The sequence below is a fragment of the Ornithorhynchus anatinus genome, chromosome X3 (assembly GCF_004115215.2).
Source record: "Ornithorhynchus anatinus isolate Pmale09 chromosome X3, mOrnAna1.pri.v4, whole genome shotgun sequence".
In the NCBI taxonomy this organism is placed as follows: domain Eukaryota; kingdom Metazoa; phylum Chordata; class Mammalia; order Monotremata; family Ornithorhynchidae; genus Ornithorhynchus; species Ornithorhynchus anatinus.
Window position 1 is genome coordinate 30140635 of NC_041751.1, and position 22846 is coordinate 30163480.

The 22846-nt window shown below is 39.8% G+C and overlaps 1 long non-coding RNA gene across 1 annotated transcript; it reads left to right on the forward strand.

The window, feature by feature from the left end:
* The first annotated feature begins 517 nt into the window (after window positions 1-517).
* On the forward strand, window positions 518-22671 carry LOC114807559. The gene is made up of 2 exons (XR_003755615.2): window positions 518-637; window positions 22360-22671. It is a non-coding gene; the product is annotated as an uncharacterized LOC114807559 (long non-coding RNA).
* The last annotated feature ends 175 nt before the right edge of the window (window positions 22672-22846 follow it).

Consider the following 22846-nt stretch of genomic DNA (forward strand, 5'->3'; position numbering starts at 1 on the left):
CTATGAGCAGATGAAATTAAGATTAGGTTGCTGAATTCCATGTATTTTATAAAAGGAAAACCACATAAGGGTGAATAAATTGCATTTCTTGATGTAACCTTAGGTTATAAATGATTTTCTCTTTAACTGGATATGGGTGGCGCAAGCCTATCAATGTTGAAACGATTTGCACTGCTACAAAATGGGGCAGCTTTCTCCCTTTTGCACCAAGGAGGGTGGAAAATCAGTGTCCTGTGGGCTGTACACAGATACAGAACACTCCTTAGCTCCTGAGTCAAAGTCTCCACAATCAGCTTAACTGATGCTAGACGGAATGCTAAATGGAAGTCATGTTCAGCAACCAGGAAAGAAGCTCCTACCTCATTTAGGAACAACTGGGAATGTATAGGGTATATGACTGGACAGGAAAAGCGTGTTTAGGTTTTTCAGAGACCCCACCCCTGGTCCTACAAATTGGCTTTACTTCATCCCCTTCAGGTGAGGACTGATCTGCCCAATTGAAGATCCTCATATTAGGAGCCAGCTGGGCCTCATTCTTGTTCCTTGAGGCCATCCTTCCTGTGGAAATGATGATCTTGCTACCAGGCTGCAGAGGTGATCTAATGATGAAAAGGAGTGAGAAGATATTTCTCCTTGGGTGAGCCAAAATACACTATCTTACACATGGGGTGGGGCTGTGTTTCTTAGGAACTTTATAACCTTGTGTAGGGTAAGCAGATATATTTTGAGCTATTTCACTTGAGTTTTGAGTAGGGAGGGGATAAGCAAAAATTTGTATCAAAGAGAAATGGATTATCCTGAATTGGTTATTTTAAAAACTATGAAATATAATAATTATGATTATATTGGTATCTAATGTCCTCCCTGGTAACAAATGTGAGATATTTGAGAGGAATGTTTTGGTTGGCACATTATAAGTGCAATATTATACTACTACTAAAAAGCACTGACTGCTTATCACAACTATTTACCCTGCAGCAAGGGACTAAATCTTGTTAATATTACTTCTAAAATGGCTGATATTCTTCAGGGTCTAACTTTAGGAAACAGGAAAGTTGAACTCAACACATTCTATAAATAGCAGAATAGGCATTTTGGCCTATAAAGAGAAACCTAGATTGAGGTAAAACAAATCCCATGTAAAGTGCACTGTTAAAATGTTTTAAAAATCTAACAAGGCAGCATGACCACATAGATTATCAAAGGACAGAACTGTTAAGTATTCAGATACTGGGATTTACTGAGAACCTATGGGATTATCTACTTATCCATTGCCCCTGCAGGAATGTGAGTAGTGAGGATGAGTGTGAACGACACCGTGCAAATCCCTAGCACTATAATACATTTCTCTGGGCAGCTTCTAGTTCTTGTTCCCAAAGCCTACATGGGCTCCATAATTATTTACTGGATGAAGAATCCTGATTTCATGCTATAGGGGTTACAAAGGTAGAAGGAACTATTTCCCTGGACTTTGAGAGGCTTACTATTCTCAGTCTATATTTAATTGATAATTTGTTGGGAATGAATGTTTCTGTGGTGTATGCTTACTACTGGATTTCATCATGGTGAAACACATCTTGAGCAGCTCCAGTCAAGGAAAAACCAAGGAATAGTATGAAAGTAAAATTAACCTGCTATTAGAGAACTTTCAAAGAAATGGAGATGCCACTTTAGAAAAAGAAGGTAAAGATTATCCTAATTGATTTGCCTGATCCTTAAAGAGTCATGCAATAAAGGCTGTGAGACTTAGACTCCTGACAGAAAAAAATATCTGCTGTCATATGTCTTCCCTTTTGCCTGACCCTGAGCATTATTAAAACCCTGCATTAAAGCAAAAGTAAAAACTGAAAAAATTCTAACCTAAATGTGTCATCTTGCTGGTCTTATTCCAGAAACACACAGCATACTTTATGGGTTAGCAAAGCTTTTGACCTTTAGTTTTTCATAATGAAATCAAGAGCTCAAATGACCACAATTCAAAACATTTCTTGAGCTTGATTTTAAATGCTCTCTGGAAAAACTGTTAAAGTTTCCATTTTCCTCCATTTCATTCAAGAGCTCAGAGAGTATGTTTAAGATCTACTCAGCACAGTTCCTTTATCTCTCTTATTAGTATCAGTTAGTTACAAAGGTGCTATTAACCCATTAAGGGCTATGGTAGACATTTATCTTGTTATAGGTCCTTTTGGCTTTCCATAATGCAACTCTGTCCTTTTCCTTTAATCTGGAAGATGTTGCTGTGTATGGATTCTAGGGACAAAATCTCATTATGATTTCCCATTAGGTTTCTTTATCATCAAAGTTGGCCAAGCAGATGCAATATTTTGGGGCCCAATCTCCAGTGAAGTGCTGAGAAATAGTACCCCAGATCTTCCAGGAAATACTAACTGGTGAAAGACTGGTTTTACAATGCCACCAGGGTCTTCAGGTCACTAATTTATCCACCACACAGCATGGCTTAGTGGATAGAGACTGGGCCTGGGAGTCAGAAAGCCCTGGGTTCTAATCCCGGCTCTGCCCCATGTCTGCTGTGTGACCTTGGGCAAGTCACTTAACTTCTCTGTGCTTCAGGTACCTCATCTGTAAAATGGGGATGAAGACTATGAGCCCCACGGGGGACAACCTGATTACCTTGTGTCTAACCCAGTGCTTAGAACGGTGCTTGGCACATAATAAATGCTTCACAAATACCATCATTATTATTACAAAGCCAAAAGAACCAGCCCAAACTCCACTTTCAACTTATTCCTTTGAGAAAATGACTGCAACAGTTGCAGGCATTTTAAAGCATGTGAATCAGATGTCATTCCTGCAGAAATCTATAAGCAAAGAAGAGTCTTACTGCTTAGCTAACTGCATGGGTTCTTATTCAATATAGGGAACACTAAGAAAATGTTGCAGAGGTAAAGATGTCACCAAATTTAGTATCTTTAAAAATAAAGATGATAGGTGACTGTAGGAATTATGGGGTATTTCAGTAAGATCATAATAAGAATCCTTTTGCACAGCTTACTGAAGATCATGGTTAACCATGCATTCCTTAAATCATAGTATAGTTGCAGCTCAAAATGTAATAGAACTGGCATGGTCCTTGCAACAAGATAGGTAATAAACATCCTGAATTTATATTGCACTTTTCTTTTTTCTGAAGTTCTTCCCCTTCAGTTTTCTCACTTGATTCTCGTAACATCCCTGTGAGATAGGAAGATACAGGTATTATTCCTAATTCTAAAATGAGCAACCTAAGGCATAAAGACATTTTCTTGCCCAAGGTCACAAAGTTTGCCAGTGAAAGAGATGGGAGTATAATCCAGGTCTCCTGACTCCCAGACCTCATCCACTAGACCAGGAAAGGTGCAGAAAGCGAAACCAAGGTTTCTCTACCAAATTCCTTGATTTATTTTTTTTTGATTTTTTTTTTTTAACCAAATCATTTCCTCTCTCAGGGTAGCACCTGGAGAGTTTCCAGTACTCTACCACTCTTGACTATGGGAGGGAGAGTCAAACAGAGGCATACCCACTCCATTCCTAGCTTGGGCAAGTGTTTAGCAATTGGAAGGCAATCTTGTACAAGTCAAAACTCTCCTGTGCTAGGCAGCAGTGGCACGGGAGAGAGTCGAGGGCAGAGAGTCAAGTTAACTGTGTGGAAAGAGGCAGTGGTAAACCACTTCTGTATTTTTATCAAGGAAACTCTATGGATACACCACCAGAGCAATTGCAGATGGAGGTGGGGCGTTCTGGGAGAGATGTCCCAGTGGGTCGGAGATGCCTTGATGGGATAAAATGAGATGAGATCAAAGCATTTGAATCACCATGTCTAATTCACTCAAATGATCCTATTTTTTGGACTTTAAAGTATGGTAAGGTGGTGTCTTTACATAGGGTGGAGCGTCTGTGAGACAGGCTTTTAGGTGGTGAGTACAGTGATTTAGGTTTAAGGGGAGAAAACAGCAGGAAAGGGAAAGAGATCAGGATGTCTCTTAGGATAGGCTCCTGATGGAGCATGTGATTCCCAAGCTAGACATGGCTCTTCCTGGAAAAGTTGTGGCTTGTGACATGGTCCTACCCAAGAGATCAGCTTGAGGGGTATCAGGTGAGCAGTCCCAGTTATCCCCTCTCCCTTATCTTCCCCTCTTCCTTCTCCTTTCCTTTCTTCCTCATTTTTTCCCTCTCTTCTCTCCCTTCCCTATCACCGGTGACACAACAGCTGTTTTCATAAAGTAGCCACATGCTACACATCATATGTCATGTGGAGGGCCATTAATTGTATGGCTCTTTGCTCACAAACTGCTCAAAGTTTTCATTTTTTTGTGTCTCTTCCAAACAAAAAAGTTTGCTGACCTCTGTTTTAGGGTGGGAGCTGTGATTAAGTTCTTCCAAGTAAAGTCAAAAATATTTTGATAAATGTGTTAATGATTATATCAGTATGAATAGTTGGGTTTGTTTCTAAGATAAATACTGGCATAATTCCAGTAGAGGTGAGAAAAAGGACAGGAAAATGATAACTAGGATTCAAAATCTCTTTTTAAAATTATAGTAATTTCACCTGAGCATCCTGGGCTTTTACAGAAAGATTGGATTATAAAAGTGTAAATGAGACAAACTCCTCCTCTATGAAAATCTACAATAGCAATGTGGCTCAGTGGAAAGAGTCCGGGCTTGGGAGTCGGAGGTCATGGGTTTGAATCCCGGCTCTGCCACTTGGCAGCTGTGTGACTGTGGGCAAGTCACTTCACTTCTCTGGGCCTCAGTTCCCTCATCTGTAAAATGGGGATTAAGACTGTGAGCCTCACGTGGGACAACGTGATGACCCTGTATCTACCCCAGCGCTTAGAACAGTGCTCTGCACATAGTAAACGCTTAAATACCAGCATTATTATTATTATTACAATCGGGTCAGACAAAATTAAATATGAAGTAATTAAAGATCATCCCCAAATCTTGAATTGCAGTAGCATGGACAAGAGATAAGAGGGTAAGTGAAACATGAATGCTACATCTATTCCTGAAAAGAAAAATAATTTTGTTAGCACTGTACTGAACAGTGGGATACATACATGGTAATAGCATTAGGTAGTCCCTGTCCCACATGGGGCTCACAGTCTAGGAGGGAGAACAAATATTGAATTTCCACTTCACATGAGGAAACTGAGGCACAGAAAAATTCACTTATCTATTTTTCAATTCTTTTCCTTCTGTTTCTAATTTTTTTTTTTTAACTTCAATCCCCACTGTTAGATTGTAAACTCATCAAGATCAGGAATCATGTCTTCTACCTCTCTGGTGCTCCCCCACATACTGAATGCAATGTTCTATACACAGTATACAAGGAATTAGTATTTTGAAGATATTGAGAATGCAAATAGTATAACCTTTAGAGAAAAGTATACTTTAAAAATATTTTATAACCAGATAAAATGTTCTTATGTTTATCAATCAATCAATGATATTTATTGAGTACCTCCTGAATTCTAAGTACTGTGTTATGCTCTAGGGAGAGTACAAGAACTTGAATTATAATGCAGGGGGAGAAATAGACAAAAATGATTTATAAACAATTTTAAAATATTGATATTTAAAAGCAATTCTCAATACATCACTTACCAAAATAAAAGAATACAGCATGGCTTAGTGGAAAGAGCGTGGGCTTGAGAGTCAGAGGATGTGGGTTCTAATCCTGCCTCGGCCACTTGTCTGTTGTGTGACCTTGGGCAAGTCACTTAACCTCTCTGTGCCTCAGTTAACTCATCTGTGAAGTGGGAATTAAGTGTGAGCCCCTCATGGGACAACCTGGTTACCCTGTAATAATAATAATAATAATGTTGGTATTTAAGCGCTTACTATGTGCAGAGCACTGTTCTAAGCGCTGGGATAGACACAGGGTAATCAGGTTGTCCCACGTGGGGCTCACAGTCTTAATGCCCATTTTCTAGATGAGGGAACTGAGGCCCAGAGAAGTGAAGTGACTTGCCCACAGTCACACAGCTGACAAGTGGCAGAGCCGGGATTCAAACCTATGACCTCTGACTCCAAAGCCCGTGCTCTTTCCACTGAGCCACGCTGCTTCTACCCCAGCACTTAGATCAGTGCTTGGCACATAGTAAGCGCTTAACAAATACCATAATTATCATCATTATTGAAGACCAAAATCAGATTATAAATATATTTTGATTTCATATTGTGTGGAGTATATACAAATACAATTTGTCTTTCACCTTATTTTTACAAACATTTTTATTTCTCTTGAAACACTAGATTGTACATTCATTGTGGGCAGGGAATGTGTCTGTTATATGGTTGTATTGTACTCTCCCAAGCACTTATTACAGTTCCCTGTATACAGTAAGCACTCAATAAATACACCTGATTGATTTAAAGGGGGATGGAAAAAATGTGTAAAAGTATCTCTTTTCCTAATGAGAATTTCATAGACCAGGAAAATTGTAATACATAAATTTCATATCCTGAAACCTGACATAGTTTTGGTTTTTTTTCCAGAAAGGAGATTGCTTATCACAACAAAAAAGTGTTTTAATTAACCTTAATAATAGATCAGGTGTAAGGAGTGGCCAGTGATGTTAGAATTGACAAAGAAAATGTTCTTTAAAGGAATTAATATTTCAGGGAACGTTGGATTGATGCAAACACAGTTGTATCCCTAGTTTGAAATAACCACAATATGGAAAATGCAGACATATCAGGTTCTTAGCACTTAATATGTATTTTCTATGTGCCACGCATTTTACTAAGCACCGGGAAAAAATACCCAGGTGAGAGCTACATATGTTCCCTGGCTATTCATGGGCTCGCAGTCGAAGAATAGGGTGGGAAAGGGCTTGGAGGCAGATGTACTGGGGAAGATGAAATAATATAAATACAAAACAACATAGAGGACAACATGAGAGAGCAGAATCCAAGAAGTCTGGTGGCAAAGGAGACTTTTAGGGACCTTCTAAAATTTGTGGAGGTGACATGTTGCCGCAGTTTAACGTGTTGGGACGAGGGACCCTCGGAACCACGGTGGGAAGTTGGTAAGTTTCCCGGTGGATTCACTCAGCCGTCAGATAAAGGGAGAGGTTGAAGGGCTTGATGCGGGTAGCTTAAATCCCTGAAGCCTGGTCCGATGGGGAATATTGGGAGCAAGGACCGTGGGTGGCAAGGTGGATAGGCGGTGGGGTTCCCAATGGATCACTGGGTTTATTGCTGATGTAGCCTAGAATCAAACATCCTGCCCACCATTATGTTTAATCCCGGCAGGGGATTCAATTCTCTCCCTGCTCTGTTTCTCCCACTGATTCCAAACACAAACTGAAATCCAGGTTCTCTGGACTATCTAAAAACAGCACAGAATCACAGTAACTTTTTGCAAGGGCTGTCTTAATCTGGCAAAAATGTTTGCCCATCTACTTCACTCCGAGGAGTGCTTTAGTACAGTGCTCTGCACACAGTAAGCACTCACTAAATGCCATCAATTGAAGTCTGTGCTGCTTTAAGATGAGGCAGGTAAACTCTCTGGTCACAGAAGAGAAGGTTGCCAGAGATGCTACTAAGACTAGAATCTCAAACTCCACAACCAAGATTTTTGGCAGAAGAAAATGAGCAAGGTGTTCTGGGAAAGGCTACTAAAATTGGTGGAGCTAAAAGTACATCTAGGGTGAAGATTAAGTATTGAAGGGAGTGGTTTCAGACCCCTGGGGAATCCCTCTTCCTGTATTGTGGCTTGCTGACTTGTTTCTACCTCCCCTCACTCACATCCTCATTCATCCCCCTTCTACTTCAGAGCACCAGATTGAATCTCGACCCAAGGAACTCTGACTCCAAAAGCAGTGTTCTATGAGAGAGCATGTCCTTATGGAAATTCTGCAGGAAGCCCTTACATATTTTCTTGCTATTGATCTTCATAAAACTATGATATTGCAAATAGGACTGTGTGTTTTTCCATCAGTTTACAATACGGGATTATACGAAACAGTAGAATGTAGCCAACTGTATGTTTGCCAATGAGAAATAATGCCAGAAATGTTGAAATTAGCTAAAGTAATTGATAATTATGCAATGTCCAATTAAAACTCACACCTAGATGGAAAGAATCTGTTCCATTCCTTAGTTGAAAAAGTTGTGACTAGTTCTTGGGAGAGAAAATATTTTGAAATCCAAATTAATTTTAAAGACTATATTTCATCATGCCCTTCTCTTCTAAAATAGTATAATTCTTTTCTATTCCTTTTCAATTCTAGTCTGATGAATAAACTAGGATATTATAGCTGAAGAAAGAGTGTCAAAGCATAAAGAAAATGAGGGTTTAAAAAAATAATGTAAGACCAGTGTCCCATCCCTTCTTATGCCATACAAGAATTCAGGTTATGCCAGTTCCTGAAAGATTCTGTCAGAGTAAAATGTGAAAAGAAATAGAGCTTTATATTTACCTCACATATCGTGATACTAGTTATCCAAGCCAACATGAATTAATACAGAAATACCTTAAGTACCTCAGGCCTAAAATGAGCTGAATTAAATAGAAGTTACACAAGGCCCATAAGTAGAATTTTCCCTTTTAATGACATTGTAAAGTTAAGTTCCACAGGTGAAGTGATGTATCTTTCCAGCTGCTACAACCATATTCTTGCCCAACTGATTCTCTTCACTCTCTTTTGTGGCTCTTCTCAACTCCACTTTTGAGGTTCTCTAGCATCGTTGCTTACTTTTTCTCCCATTATCCCCTTCATTCCCTTATATGAATGGTTTGAAAATTTTGGGCTCAACATTCAAAGTAGCTATTTTAAGATAAGAAATAAATCATTAAACTACATTTGCCTTATCAGGGAAATGCATATTTTGGTATCATGTAAAAGACCTCAGAAAATTAGATAATCAGCTATACTGCCACTCTCAAACTCAGATTTTCTATACCATGAGTTATATTGATTCTGTTTCTAATAATGTTGCTTGGCTCCAAAGGATTTTGCTAAGGTGTAAAAAACAATAACGAAGTCAGTGCATTTACAACTATAGCCAAGGAAAAACAGTATGGGCTTAGATCAGGAGATCACTCTGATTTTATAATTCTGCTGACAGAAAAAAATGGTCTGTAATGGTTCACGCAATTCAGCAGCTAGCTGAATCTTCTGAAAAGTAGAACTTTAAACTTTTAAAAGTTCATAAGGGACAAATCATGCCAGTCACACATGACTGCTTTTTTGGATAGAATTAATTTAGTAGATGGAGAGACTGCAGTAGGACTGTGACGGATCTTAGTAAAACGTCTGATACAATGTCTTGCAAAATAGCAAAGCAAAAAAAAAAAAAACAGCCGCTCTGCCTAGTGGATAGACCACGGGCCTGGGAGTCAGAAGGACCTGGCTTCTAATTCTGGCTCTACCACGTGTCTGCTGTGTGACTTCGGACAGGTAATTTAACTTCTCTGAGCTTCAGTTACCTCACCTGAAAAATGGGGACTAAGACTGTGAGCCCTATGTGTGTCCAACCTGATTAGCTTGTATCTACCCCACTGCTCAGTATAGTGCCTGGTACAAAGTAAATGTTTACCATATACCATAAAAAACTTAGGTTGAATTTAAATAGGCTTGGTTATAATTAGTATCAAAGAATTTGAAAAGTAACCTAAGGGTTATAGTGAATCTCAGGAAACTGAGAAGGAAATGGGAAGTCATCCAGAGATCAATGTTAGGTTAAAAAAAAAATAGAGACTAGAAAACAGAGCCTTTAGGCATTATTGAGAGAATTACCTACATCTAAAGTGGTCACTTGCATTAGCTTTGCTGAGAACCTGATTTAATGAAAGGAATTTTTCTGCAATAATCCCTTTATGAAGTCTGCAGTGAACTTTGTCCAGTTTGCATAAATCAAATTACTTGAGGTACATGTTAAAGGCATATTAGAATTACGTTTTTATTGAAAAAAGGTCTGCTTTCAGAGGAAAGAGATGCACGAATCAAGGGTGAACACTTAAAATCCTTCAGAAAAAAGCAAGCACGGTAGAGTTCGTCATCCCTACATTTTTATAACAGATCATGAAACCAACACTCTGGTTAGTAGCCCCCACCCTGGGCTGTTCCATACAGAAATGGGTCAGGAAGCTCTCTGTTCCTTCCCACCCCAGCTCTGGAAACCCTGATGCTTGATCAAGGAAGGGGAACTTGGCTCTGTTATCTCTCAAGTGTTCCTGCATTAACCGTGCAGAAGAAGCATTCCTCTGTGGACATAGACTGTAGCTCAGTTGCTTTCTTACCCAGACAGAGAGCTGGTTTCAGAGAAAACATGTAATGATAATTGGCCTATGGCAACTTGGCCTGAGAGACCTTCAGATTTTACTCAGTCCACCAGTGTCCTAAAGGTACTAGATCTACTTAGGGAGCTATTAACTGGAATATATGCTAGTGGTGTTTTTCATCCCAATTCGGTTGGGCCATCCAGACCAGGAGATTCTAATATTGGATTACATCCTTGTGCAAACCTCCTCATAGTCCTGACATTCCTCCTTCTGGTAGCTGGGAGTCTCTGCCTAATAACACCATCAGTCTTCCTGCCCTGAAGAAGCCTCTGAAGCATCAAGATGCAAAGATGGAGTTGCAAGTCTACCCTTCCTCACCACCCCCCACCTCTTTCCTGCTTTATTTTCGCACAAAACATATGGAAATCCTGTAAGACTGTCACCCACTTTGTACACTCAAACTAGGAGAAAGGAACTATTTATTTTTTGGCCATTAATTACTTAGCAAGCCTTGAGCAAGCCCACTTTCCTTCTCTTTATCTTAGTTTCTCTGAACAAGTACGAGAATAATAGTATTTATTTTACAATGACTTTTTGAAGAATAATTGGAGTTGGTGAGGTAATTTACCTTGGAGATGTAAAGTGTTGTATGTGATAAATAGGATCTTAAGTTTGTCCCTGTGATTTGATACAATCTCCATTCAGGGCATTTTGGTTTATTTTATATGTATGGATGCATATATTTACTTAGGGACCCTAGTATATTGTTAGTGGAGGGAAAGTGTCAGCAACAATTCATGTTAAAAAATCCTTTAAAAATGTGCATGTTAATATTGGTATTCAGTATTGATAATTTTCAATGGATGTGAACAATGCAATCTAATTTTTTAAATTGTTTTTAATATTCTTGAGTTTTTTCATAATATAATAATAATAATGTTGGTATTTGTTAAGGGCTTACTATGGGCCAAGCACTGTTCTAAGCGCTGGGGTAGATACAGGGTAATCAGGTTGACCCACGTGGGTTTCACAGTCTTAATACCCATTTTACAGATGAGGTAACTGAGGCATGAAGAGGTTAAGTGACTTGCCCAAAGTCACACAGCTAAGTGACTCCTAAGCCCATGCTCTTTCCACTAAGCCACACTGCTTCTATACAGGGATACAGGGATATACAGGGATAACATACAATTATCCCTGAAAAGTAGATTTGCCTGCTTTAACTGAAGAGCAGTTTTAAAAATGGTAATGGATTTGCTATGTAAAACCATTCGAAATTCTTGATAAAAATCCCCCAAACTACCAGAAAGAACACTTCATCATTAATAACCAATGTTTATGTAGGATCAAGTTTTACTCAAAACTGGAAGGAGACATTCATTTTTGAGAAGATGAAGCACTGAGAACTAGTTTAACAGTTATGTCTGCCTATAAATTATTAGTGTCTTTTACTCTGTCACAACTTTGGGAGTTCAGGAAGGCTTATTAAAAATGTAGTTAAAAATAGTTCTCAGAACACTGGCAAATTCCAAATATTTTCACAAGTAATTCAAAACTTCATGCTGTCATCAAATTCTATAATAATGATGGTATTTAATAATATTTAAGCACTTACTATGTGCAGAGCACTGTTCTAAGCACTGGTGTAGGCGCAAGGTCAACAGGTTGTCCCACCTGAGGCTCACAATCTTAATCCCCATTTTCCAGATGAGGTAACTGAGGCCCAGAGAAGTGAAGTGACTTGCCCACAGTGACCCAGCTAAGTGGCAGAGCTGAGATTCGAACTCACGACCTTGGACTCCCAAGCCTGGGCTCTCTCCACTGAGCCACGCTGCTTCTCCAAGTGCTTTACTGTACTGCTTTACAGCTTGGCTCAGTGGAAAGAGCACGGGCTTGGGAGACAGAGGTCATGAGTTCAAATCCTGGCTCCGCCACTTGTCAGCTGGGTCACTGTGGGCAAGTCACTTCACTTCTCTGGGCCTCAGTTACCTCATCTGTAAAATGGGGATTAAAACTGTGAGCCCTACGTGGGACAACCTGATCCCCCTGTATCTATCCCAGCGCTTAGAACAGTGCTCTGCACATAGTAAGCACTTAACAAATACCAACATTTACTATGTGCCAAGCACTGTTCTAAACACCGGAATAGATAAAGGTAATCAATCAATTTGTCCCACATGGGGCTCACACTCTTAATCCCCATTTTATGGATGAGGTCACTGAGGCACAGAGAAGTGAAGTGGCTGCCCAAAGTCTTACAGCAGACAAGTGACAGTTGGGATTAGAACTCACGTCCTTTGACTCCCAAGCCTGTGCTCTTTCCACTAAGCCACGGGGATGGGGTGTAGTACATTCTCCAAAGATGCAGAGAGAGAGAGAGACAAAGGAGCAGAATAAAATAGATTTGGGGAGATTGACAGTCTAGCAATACATAAAGGAGCTGGTGTGTAGTGACCAGATGCAAGCATGGTGGAAAGAATATACTGTTGTTCTCCCTCCAACTTAGACCAGGAGCCCCATGTGGGTCAGGGACTGTGTCCAACCTGATTAACTTGTATCTACTCCAATGCTTAAAACATGGAGTAAATGCTTAACGAATACCATAAAAAACATGTAATGAAAAAGAAGCACAGTCTCAGTACAGTGACAGGACAGTGGACGGGCGTGCTTCTCATAATAATAATAATGTTGGTATTTGTTAAGCGCTTACTATGTGCCGAGCACTGTTCTAAGCGCTGGGGTAGACACAGGGGAATCAGGTTGTCCCACGTGGGGCTCACAGTCTTAATCCCCATTTTACAGGTGAGGGAACTGAGGCCCAGAGAAGTGAAGTGACTTGCCCACAGTCACACAGCTGACAAGTGGCAGAGCTGGGATTTGAACTCATGAGCCCTGACTCCAAAGCCCGTGCTCTTTCCACTGAGCCACGCTGCTAGACCGACCAATCTGGTGGGCTCCAATCAAGAGAGGAAAGACTCTTTGAGTCAAAAGGGATGAAAGGAGAGATACCAAGAAGCAGTCTCAATAATAGACCTTGCATAATGCAAACTCAGTGGAACTGCAAGTAACCCTCTTTATATCCACATAATACAAAATGGGGTGTTTTTCTCTCACATTATCTCTCTCATAGATTCCATAAAAAAATTAGATGGGTAAATAGATTTCATATCACTTTTGAGTAAATCTTACTCTCAATTACTTAGACTGTGAGCCCCATGTGAGACAGGAATTGTGTCAGACCTGATTAACTTGTAATCAACCCTAGTGTTTCAAAGAGTGCTTGACCTATAATAAGTATTTAAATATAATAATAATTTTCTAGACTAAACAGGATAATCAAGTACAGCAAATCTGCAATGTTCAACTCAAAAATATTTTTGCCCTAATATGCCATCTTAAATTGGATACACATAGCTGCTATAGCCTAGCAGATGAGTAGATGAATTGTTTAAAAATAGGATGGATGCTCACCTTTTCAATCAGTGGGTATAGTCCCCAAAAGATGCCTTCCAGTCCTATGACTTCATTCCTCAAACTTTGAATGTCAGTCACAGCTAAGAATTTGAAGGTTATATCCTTGATCTGCGCTATTGTAAGGGGACACCTGCTGTAGGGTTTGGAGGATTGTGATTGTGGGATCTTGTCGATATGGTGTCTGCTGTCTTCCAAACCGCTTGCCTAAAACATTATGCAAAGCATTCTAGTTGTATCATGTGAGATCTTGGTAGCAAAGTCTTCATTTTGGGAAATGGTCAGTCCATTAGCCCTAGAAGAGGTGAAGACCACCATCTGTTCAGGTTTTATACCCTGTTAATCTTGGAGAAATACTTAGTCACTCTATGATGCTGTTAATTCTCCCTGTAGTCTGAAATGCAGCTAACCTGGAAAAAATGCATTGAAAATGAGAATATTTCTGTTCAATAGTGTCCATAAAAGTATTTTAATATTTGGTGGTTATACTGAAGGTCATTTATAGAACAGTAGAGGAGATATATGCTTAGATATTCAATGTATAAACTTCTTACGTGGAAAAAAGTTACATTTTGACCTTTACCAAGTCCAAAATGAGCCCTAGAATGGAACATAAAGCAAATGCAAAGGCATTTTTTTGTTGTTTGGATTATTTTACTTAGGAAAGCCCAAAATCATGGATTAAGGTTCATGCAGGGCATAGCTTCATATAGCTGACTCTCACCAGTCTAGAACTTCATTTGCAACCAAACCCTAAATTAGCAAAAGCCTTCGATATTTGTTCTAAACATCTAAATTGTCAGCCTGCAACAAGATAATTTGCAAACCAAGGACAAGCCTAAAACCCAGTCTTATCCATTCTTCTTCTGCTAATACTAGTGTAGTTTTCCATCATATCACAAAACTAATCAAAGGGGGAAAAGTCTCTCCCCCGTTACTGATACCTAAACACCCCCAGTCACAAATAGGCACCCCAAGAAGTAACTCCAAGCATTTGATCCTATTTAAATATTTCAATAAAAATATGTTAAACCCTCCACATCAAGCACTGTACTAAAGCTGGAGTATATACAAGAGGCCCAGTGAAGGAACTTGCCTGAGGTCACCCAGCAGACAAGAAAGAGAAAATGGAGACAAAAAAGATGGAGATGTTGGGAGGGTGTGCGTTTTTTCACCACCACCTGCAAGTCCAATGTCTTTCCCTGCTATGTCTGTTATCCAAATGGCGGTCATCTTGGTTGTGTGGCCTAGGATTGGCCTATTGATCCCAGGATAGCTGTTGCTTCTGTTCAGGTAGTAGGGCTAGCAGAAGCCCTGAATCAACTGGTCTCTCCTGGGCCTGCATATGAGTGTCATTGTGGTTGCAAGTGACTGGAGAAATTGCAGAGGCAGCCCGGAAGTATGTCGAGGGCAAACTAGTTGAGATGTGTCCACTGCCACTCCCGTCATCTCTGTCCCCACTCTCGCCATTATTCTGGCTCCCAATTTGGCTATTCTGGTCCACATTAGGGCCTCTATTTGAAAGGCATTACCAGAATTACATACGGCTGGCTCTGCTGAAAAATCTCATTATGCCCGTTGCCAGGGCCATTACAGAACAGAAGACATGCCAACAGCAGTCCCCTACTCCTACTTCTTCCTCTTCTGCCTTCCTCCTCCGATTTTAACTACCATTATTCCCTTAAAGTCATAAGGTGCCTACCATTCAGACAAAAGGCAGGAACTTAATTGGTTCAGCCTTAAGGCTTTTGGGTGGTGGGATAAAACTCCCCTGATTGTTCCTTATTGTCCCACCCATATTAAGGTGTCAGTTCACATTGATGAAAACAAAACTTTCCCTTGACTCACTTGCTCAGGGTAAATGGTAAGGGTCGCCAGCCATGATTTCCATTCTTCATTGATAGATCTTACTTTAAGGTATAAATTTTGAGTAGGTGAATTTAGCACCAGTGTCAGTGAGCAAATTGGAGTCTCTTATTTTCCTTGTAAATCATTTTTACCGTCTTGAGGTCAGCAGATGGAAACAAAGCTAATCAAGCAGGTTTTATCAAATAGGGCTTCAACTAGCCTTTATTAAGTGTTATGTGTGCATGAGGGTATTTAAAGCTCTGCACAAAACTTACGGTGAACAAGACCTGCCCAGTGGGGGTTGACAACCTTAAATTCCAGGCAGTAAAACATGAAGGTGACAGGAAATGACACAGGGCAAGGACCTTTTGGCAAGTACAGAAAATATCTGTACTATTGAGAGACACTTCTTTTCGCTAGTTGCTAAATAGGGAATGAATGCATCACATACTGAATATTTTCAGCGTATGTCTTTTTACCTTAAGCTCATAAGGAAGCAGGGAGGAACAAAGCGATAGATGAAAATGCAGTGGTTGATGTAAAGAGAATCAAAGTGATAATGTGGTGGGAAGGAACTGTATTACTCTTATACTACAAGGAACATCCTTTCATTCAGTGTAAAAATTTGTGTTATTGATCCATGGGTACTAATTTTAAATATAATGAAAGGAAAAGTAATGGTGATTTAATGGACTCAATTTCACTGTATCAGTGAAAGTTGTTTTCCTATTTCTACCCAGAAAGCTATATGTAATTTTCATGTGCTACTGGTTATCCAAGTTTAAATATATGTGCTACTTCAGTTTTAGATTTTAAACTTTCTGAAGCATTTATTCCTGTTGTTCTAGCTGTTTATTTCCCACTGTTATTTTTCTGCCATACTAGGCTAAAAAGACATGTGGCTATTAGGTTTCACACACTGCAAGTGCCAATCCTGGAACAACAACAAAAAAATGTTTTTTTTTAACAGTTTAGCTCCAAGTTGCAGAGATTTGAAAACTGCTGGATCATGACTTTTGCACCTGTATTTTTTTTTTCTCTTCTGTGACAGGAAAGTTTTGGTAGGTGGTTATTTCAATTTTGCATTTGAAAAATTTCAGTACTATGCATTTTGGGAAGAGTACCCCAAGAGAGCATACTCATATATCATTTTGGGGGCATTTAGTTTCATTAGCCGTGAAATATTTCAGGGGTTTTTTTTGGCTAATGATACCTTTTTCATTACTGACTAAAGCAAGAGCTAAGGGGAAGAAACTTTGGTTTAATTCCTAGCTCAATCACTGATGTGCTGTGCGATGTTGATATGGACTCTCAATCTCCTTGGGCATTCTTTCTGTCCTGAGGAATTAAATTAATGGACCCTATTCTCTTTTTTGGAGCTCTGGTGGGGAGAATCTTTTCATTCCCTCATTTCTTGAATTCTCTGCCTCAGACCATTCCTCAAGCAATGGGGCCTTTTTGCTACCTGTTCATTTCCCAGGAAGATTGGGAGTAAGACAATTGCAGCCTCCATACTAGCAGCAATGAACTGACATTCGTTAAGAGGTTCAGATCCCAAAATGAGGGAATAATCTCTTAACTGTGGATATCCCGTAAAGCTCTGTTCTGGACACCCCCACTCTTTGTATTATACCCTCACTCATTCACATGGCTTCAGCTGCCACATCTATAGAGCTGATTCTCATTTTTTTTTAATGCTATTTCTTAAGGACGTATTATGTGCCAGGCACTGTACTAAGTGCTGAGATAGGTAAAAGATCATCAGGTTAGACACAGTCCCTTTCCCACATGGAGCTCACGGTCCTAATCCCCATTTTACTGATGAGGTAACTGAGGCCCAGAGAAGTGAAGTGACTTGCCCAGAGTCACAGCAAAGTGCTGGAGGCAGGATTGGAACCCAGGATGTCTGACTCCCAGGCCCATGCTCTATCCACTGAGCCACACTGCTTTTCATCTCTAATGTATTAGCTCTGACCTCTCACTTGCTTTGCTGCCCATCATTTCTTCTTGCTCTAAAATATCTCCACATGAAAATGGTCCCTCCAGCACCTTTATAATGTTGGTATTTAAGCGCTTACTATGTGCAGAGCACTGTTCTAAGCGTGGGGTAGATTACAGGGTAATTAGGTTGTCCCACGTGAGGCTCACAGTTAATCCCCATTTTACAGATGAGGTAACTGAGGCACAGAGAAGTGAAGTGACTTGCCCACAGTCACACAGCTGACAAGTGGCAGAGCTGGGATTCAAAACCATGACCTCTGACTCCGAAGCCCAGGCTCTTTCCACTGAGTCATGCTGCTTAAAACTCAATATGGCTAAAACTAAACTCCCCATCTTCCCTTCCAAGTCAATTTCTTCAATTCAGTACCACCAGCCTTCCTGTCCCAGAACCTTGATGCTTAGGTGTAATACTTTATCATTATACTCTGCCATTCCATTTATCTGCAATTTATTTTAATGTCTGTCTCCCCTTCTAGACCGTAGGCTCCTTGTGGGCAGAATTGTGCCTACCAACTCTGTTGTATAGTACTCTCCAAAGGGCTTAATCCAGTGTTCTGTACACGGTAAGCACTCTGTAAATACATTTGATTGGTTCATTGTACCTCACTGTCTTTCAACCTTGACATCCATCGTTATCCTAAATCCTGTTGATTTGTCCTCCACAAAATTTCTCTGAGCCACCCCTGTTTTATCCATCTGAATGGCTGCAGGTCATCTTCATTTCTTGTCTATATCCCCCTCCTTTCTGGGCTCCCTGCTTTCAGCTGCAGCATAGCCTAGTGGCAAGAGCCCGGGCTTGGAAGTCAGAGGACGTGGGTTCTAATTCCGGCTCCTCCACTCTTCTGTGTGACCCTGAGCAAGTTACTTAACCTCTCTGTGCCTCAGTTACCTCATCTGTAAAATGGGGATTAAGACTCTGAGCCCCATGTGGGACAACCTGATTACCTTGTATCCACCCCAGTGCTTAGAATGGTGCTTGGCAAGTAGTAAGCGCTTAACAAATACCATAATTATTATTATTATTATTCAGCCACTCAACCTCTCTAGTCTAGAGTTCACTCTGCAGCCCAGTTCATCTTGATAAAATGTTGTTCAGCATCTGTCTCTCTACCCTTCACAAACATCCAATGGTTACCCATTTCTCTTCACATTAAGCAGAACTCATGATCACTGGTTTCAAGCAGTCCACAAGGTTTTTTTTTCCCCTTTTATTTACCTACTGTTGGCATAATTCTCCCCAATTCTGCCCCTGTTTGGCTTTTTGGCCAACAGATCAGGGACGATGAGCTATGGAAAAAGCAGAAGCAGTGAAGAGAGAGATGAGTCGAGGATAAAGCTATGATTCCAAGCTAGGGAGGGAAAATGTCTACAGTGATGAGAAAATCAGTGAGAGGACAGTGTTTGTTTGGGAAGATGAGGAGTTGTGTTTTGGCCATATTAAATTTGAAGTGCTGGTGGGATTTCCAATTAGAGATGTCCTGAGGGTAGGAGGAAATACAAGACTGCAGAAAAAAGAGAAAGATTCAGGCTGGAGATGTAGATTTGGGAATCCTCCACATCAAGATGGTAGTTGAAGCAGTGAGAGCAAATGAGTTACCCAAGGAGTGGCTGTGGAAGGAGAAGGAAACTCAGAACTGAACTCTGAACAATTAGGAAGTGGGAGACAGAGGAGGGGTCCACAAAAATTACTGAGAAAGAGTAGCCAGAGAGAGGGGGAGAACGAGGAGAGGCAGTGTCAGTGAAGCAAAGATTAGAGAGAATGTTTCCTTCCAAGAGAATGGGGTCATCCACAGTGTTGAAAGCAACTGAGAGTTCTAGGAAGATTAGGGTGGGATGGAGCGGAGCCCGTTGGAGTTGGCAAGAAACATCTATAAGTCCTTCCATATTCCCTCTATCAATAGCTGTAGTCTTCTTCATTTTTATGCTCCCACTACTTGCAAATAATTTGTGCCTGCCTTTGTCCCGGATTAGAATATCAGCTACTTAAGGATAATAATAATGTTGGTATTTAAGCGCTTACTGTGTGCAGAGCATTGTTCTAAGCACTGGGGTAGATACAGGGTAATCATTTTGTCCCACGTGAGGCTCACAGTCTTCATCCCCATTTTACAGATGAGGGAACTGAGGCCCAGTGAAGTGACTTGCCCACAGTCACACAGTTGACAAGTGGCAGAGCTGGCATTCGAACCCATGACCAGGATAGGAATCATATCAGTTTTACTCTACTCAAGTGCCATGCACACAGATTTTCCCTGTAATCAATCAATCAAATCTATTGAGTGCTTACTATGTACAGAGCACTGTACTAAGCACTTGGGAGAGTACAATGCAAGAGTTAGCAGACACATTCCCTGCCCACTACAAAGTGAAGCCGAAAGGCTTTATGTGAACAGGTTCCTTATCACTTAATTCATTAACTGCCCACTGGTGCGTCTTTGTTATTTTTTCAAATCTATTTATATGGAAAAAATGTATACCTAGTTTCTTTCATCTTTACAGACCTATGCTGGCCTTTGGAAGCTTCACATCTGTTAGGCTCTATTTTCAATACATTGAAAACTCACTTTTAGTCCAAATGGGGGCCATCTAAATAAATGGAATGTCCAAATCATAGAATTTTTTAAAAAAATCTTATGGACTGTGTATATGACTCTCCATATACGTGATGCTTTGCATGTATTTTTTGTGCGTGTGCTGATCTTACCTTCCTGGTATTTCCACTGTTCTTCCTCTTCCTTTAGCTGTTTCTAAAAATTTGTCTGTAGACAGCTGTATTGATAAGAAGCAATATGCCCTTCTTACTGCTGATTCTTCTCCTGCCTCTCTCTACTCTCCTACTATTCAGCAAGCATTTAGATTAATTGAGTTTTTGTTAACCCCTGTACCGTAGAGCAAAAACTTCCAATTTATCATCATACTTTTTCTTCCTTTGGCAGTAATAGAGAGGATAGATGGAGGAAACTTTGGATAAGAATGTGACTAAATCACACTTTGGTGTGGACAGTGTCCCTAATGTGTATCAGGACTCAGAAGATTTTTCCCAATTATGTATCAGTCAATCGTATTTATTGAGTGCTTACTGTGTGTAGAACACTGTACTATGTGGTTATGGGAGCATATATATAACAATCAACAGACACATTCCCTGCCCTCAGTGAACTCGGTGCAATGTATGGATATCTTTGGAAAAATTATTTCCATATTAATTTCCTCCACCCTTAGGCATTTAGAATTTCTAGAGCTATAATGGCCTTCATTCCAGAAGACAACTGTCCAGCCCACCAATGCCAGTCTTTTATACCTTCCATATTCCCTCTGAAATTTCATCACTATTTTTTCTGACTTATTTATCATCGATGTATTACCAAAATAAGATGGAGGTGCTTGAGTACTGTACATCCACCTCTTGATCCTTTTTTCAGTGGAAACCCATTTTAATGGAAATGTTTTTTTGAAACAGTCCCTTTGGAGAAAGCCAGTAATGACTTTTTAGTTTCAGAAAGTATTTCTGGCATTTTATTTCACCTAAATCTCAAGCAAAGTAATTCAGAAAAGCTGCTTTTTTTTTATAGGTAATTCTCGAGAAAACCTTGGCAAAGGATTGGTTCTTTGTTTGCTTAATACAGTACAGGACTGTAAATGTACTTCATCAGCAAATGCTGCTAAATCAGAAAGATTATTGTTGTAAATTGTTCTCAATAGGCTCCTAATACTTACTGGAGCAGTTTTTCATAGTAGAAGTGTTATTTTTCTTTTTTATTATTCTATAAAGGTATCTAAAAAACAAGTTATATTCTGATGTTGAAATTGGCTCATGGAAGTAACTTTTGTAATATGTGTGTGTGTGTGTGTATATATATCTATATATACATATAGATATATATCTACATATGTATATGTGTGTGTGTGTATATACAAAAACACATATGCATAAAAAACATATGAAAATATTTTTTCTTGCTGAAATGTTAATTTTTGAAGTAATTTCTTCAGATTTCAGCCTCTCTCAAGGTGATTCTCAGAGTATCCCTAAGTCATCTATATGTTCATCATCAAATTTCCCCCAAAATGAACTCATTCAGCAAATTTAGTAACAGTTTGAAGGTCATGATCATTTCTGAAGGTCACTTTGGCCAAGCACGGTTCAGAGCTTTTGTTGCAAGCCCAGTGAACTTGATGTTTTGCTGCAGCCTACTTCAATCAGGAGCTAACTTGTGAATAATCAAGAAATACTTCAGAAATACTTCTAAACTCCACTTTCCTAATCCAAAGGTGTGATAGGGTGCAGTCAACCATGGTAATTCGACTTGGAACAAGTTATTATCAGATAGAACATGATGGTAGGCTGAAAGGTGCTGAGGACTTTAAAGACTTCAAATGTTCTATCGAATGCAATATGCTCTGTTCCATTTGTCTGTTTTCCCAGAATGTATCATTTATGCCATGCAAATTTCTGCCTTTTGTGTCAAAGACAGCTGAACAAATTAGGAAAACTCAAGAGCAAATCAGGCCGGTTTTATATCATTCCCAGACAATTAGCCATGTATTAGATTTTACCTTTTTTCAATAAATATTGTCTGTAGACCTCTCTGACAGAGAATATACCCTCCTTAACCTGAATGCCTACTCTCCGCCTCAGAAAAATCTTGGACTGATTTGTTGAACAATGAGTATAAAGCAGGCTACCAGAGGAGTGGGATCAGCAATGATAGATCTGAAAAAAAAGATTAGTAGTTAACTCAGAGCCGATGTTGAGATTCTTTAATTTGCATTTTAAAAGAAGTGTCTGTTCTTTGGTTTTTCCTTAGAGACCCTCAGATTTCTCTGATAACTTCCACAGAAAACAACATACTGCACCCACCATGTATTTCTGGAGTTCAAATGTCATCGCTGTTATGAAGCATCTATAAACTTGAAGAACATTCTGGGTATTGACATGCAAATGAAGAAATCAAGCCTGCCACTTTGCTATGGTAATTCCTATGGTACTGCTTCCCTAAAGCGCATCTATGAGCGAGTCAAGTGTCCACAACTAAGATTTGATTGCTAAGACTCCTGGAATATAAAGCACTATGTAAATGTGAAGTAGTAAAAAATAAAGAACCTGCTGTTTGTCTTGCTCCACGGTGATGATCTAAGCCTCCCAGGTCTTCAAAGGGAATTCAGTGCTTAGATTCATGCTCAGATCCAAACCGGTGGATGGTGAAGCGAGATGAAAAATGACATCAAACCAGAAATGAGCAATAGGTGGCAACTTCAGGTATTTTCAACATGTATTTGAAAAATGCAAAAAGG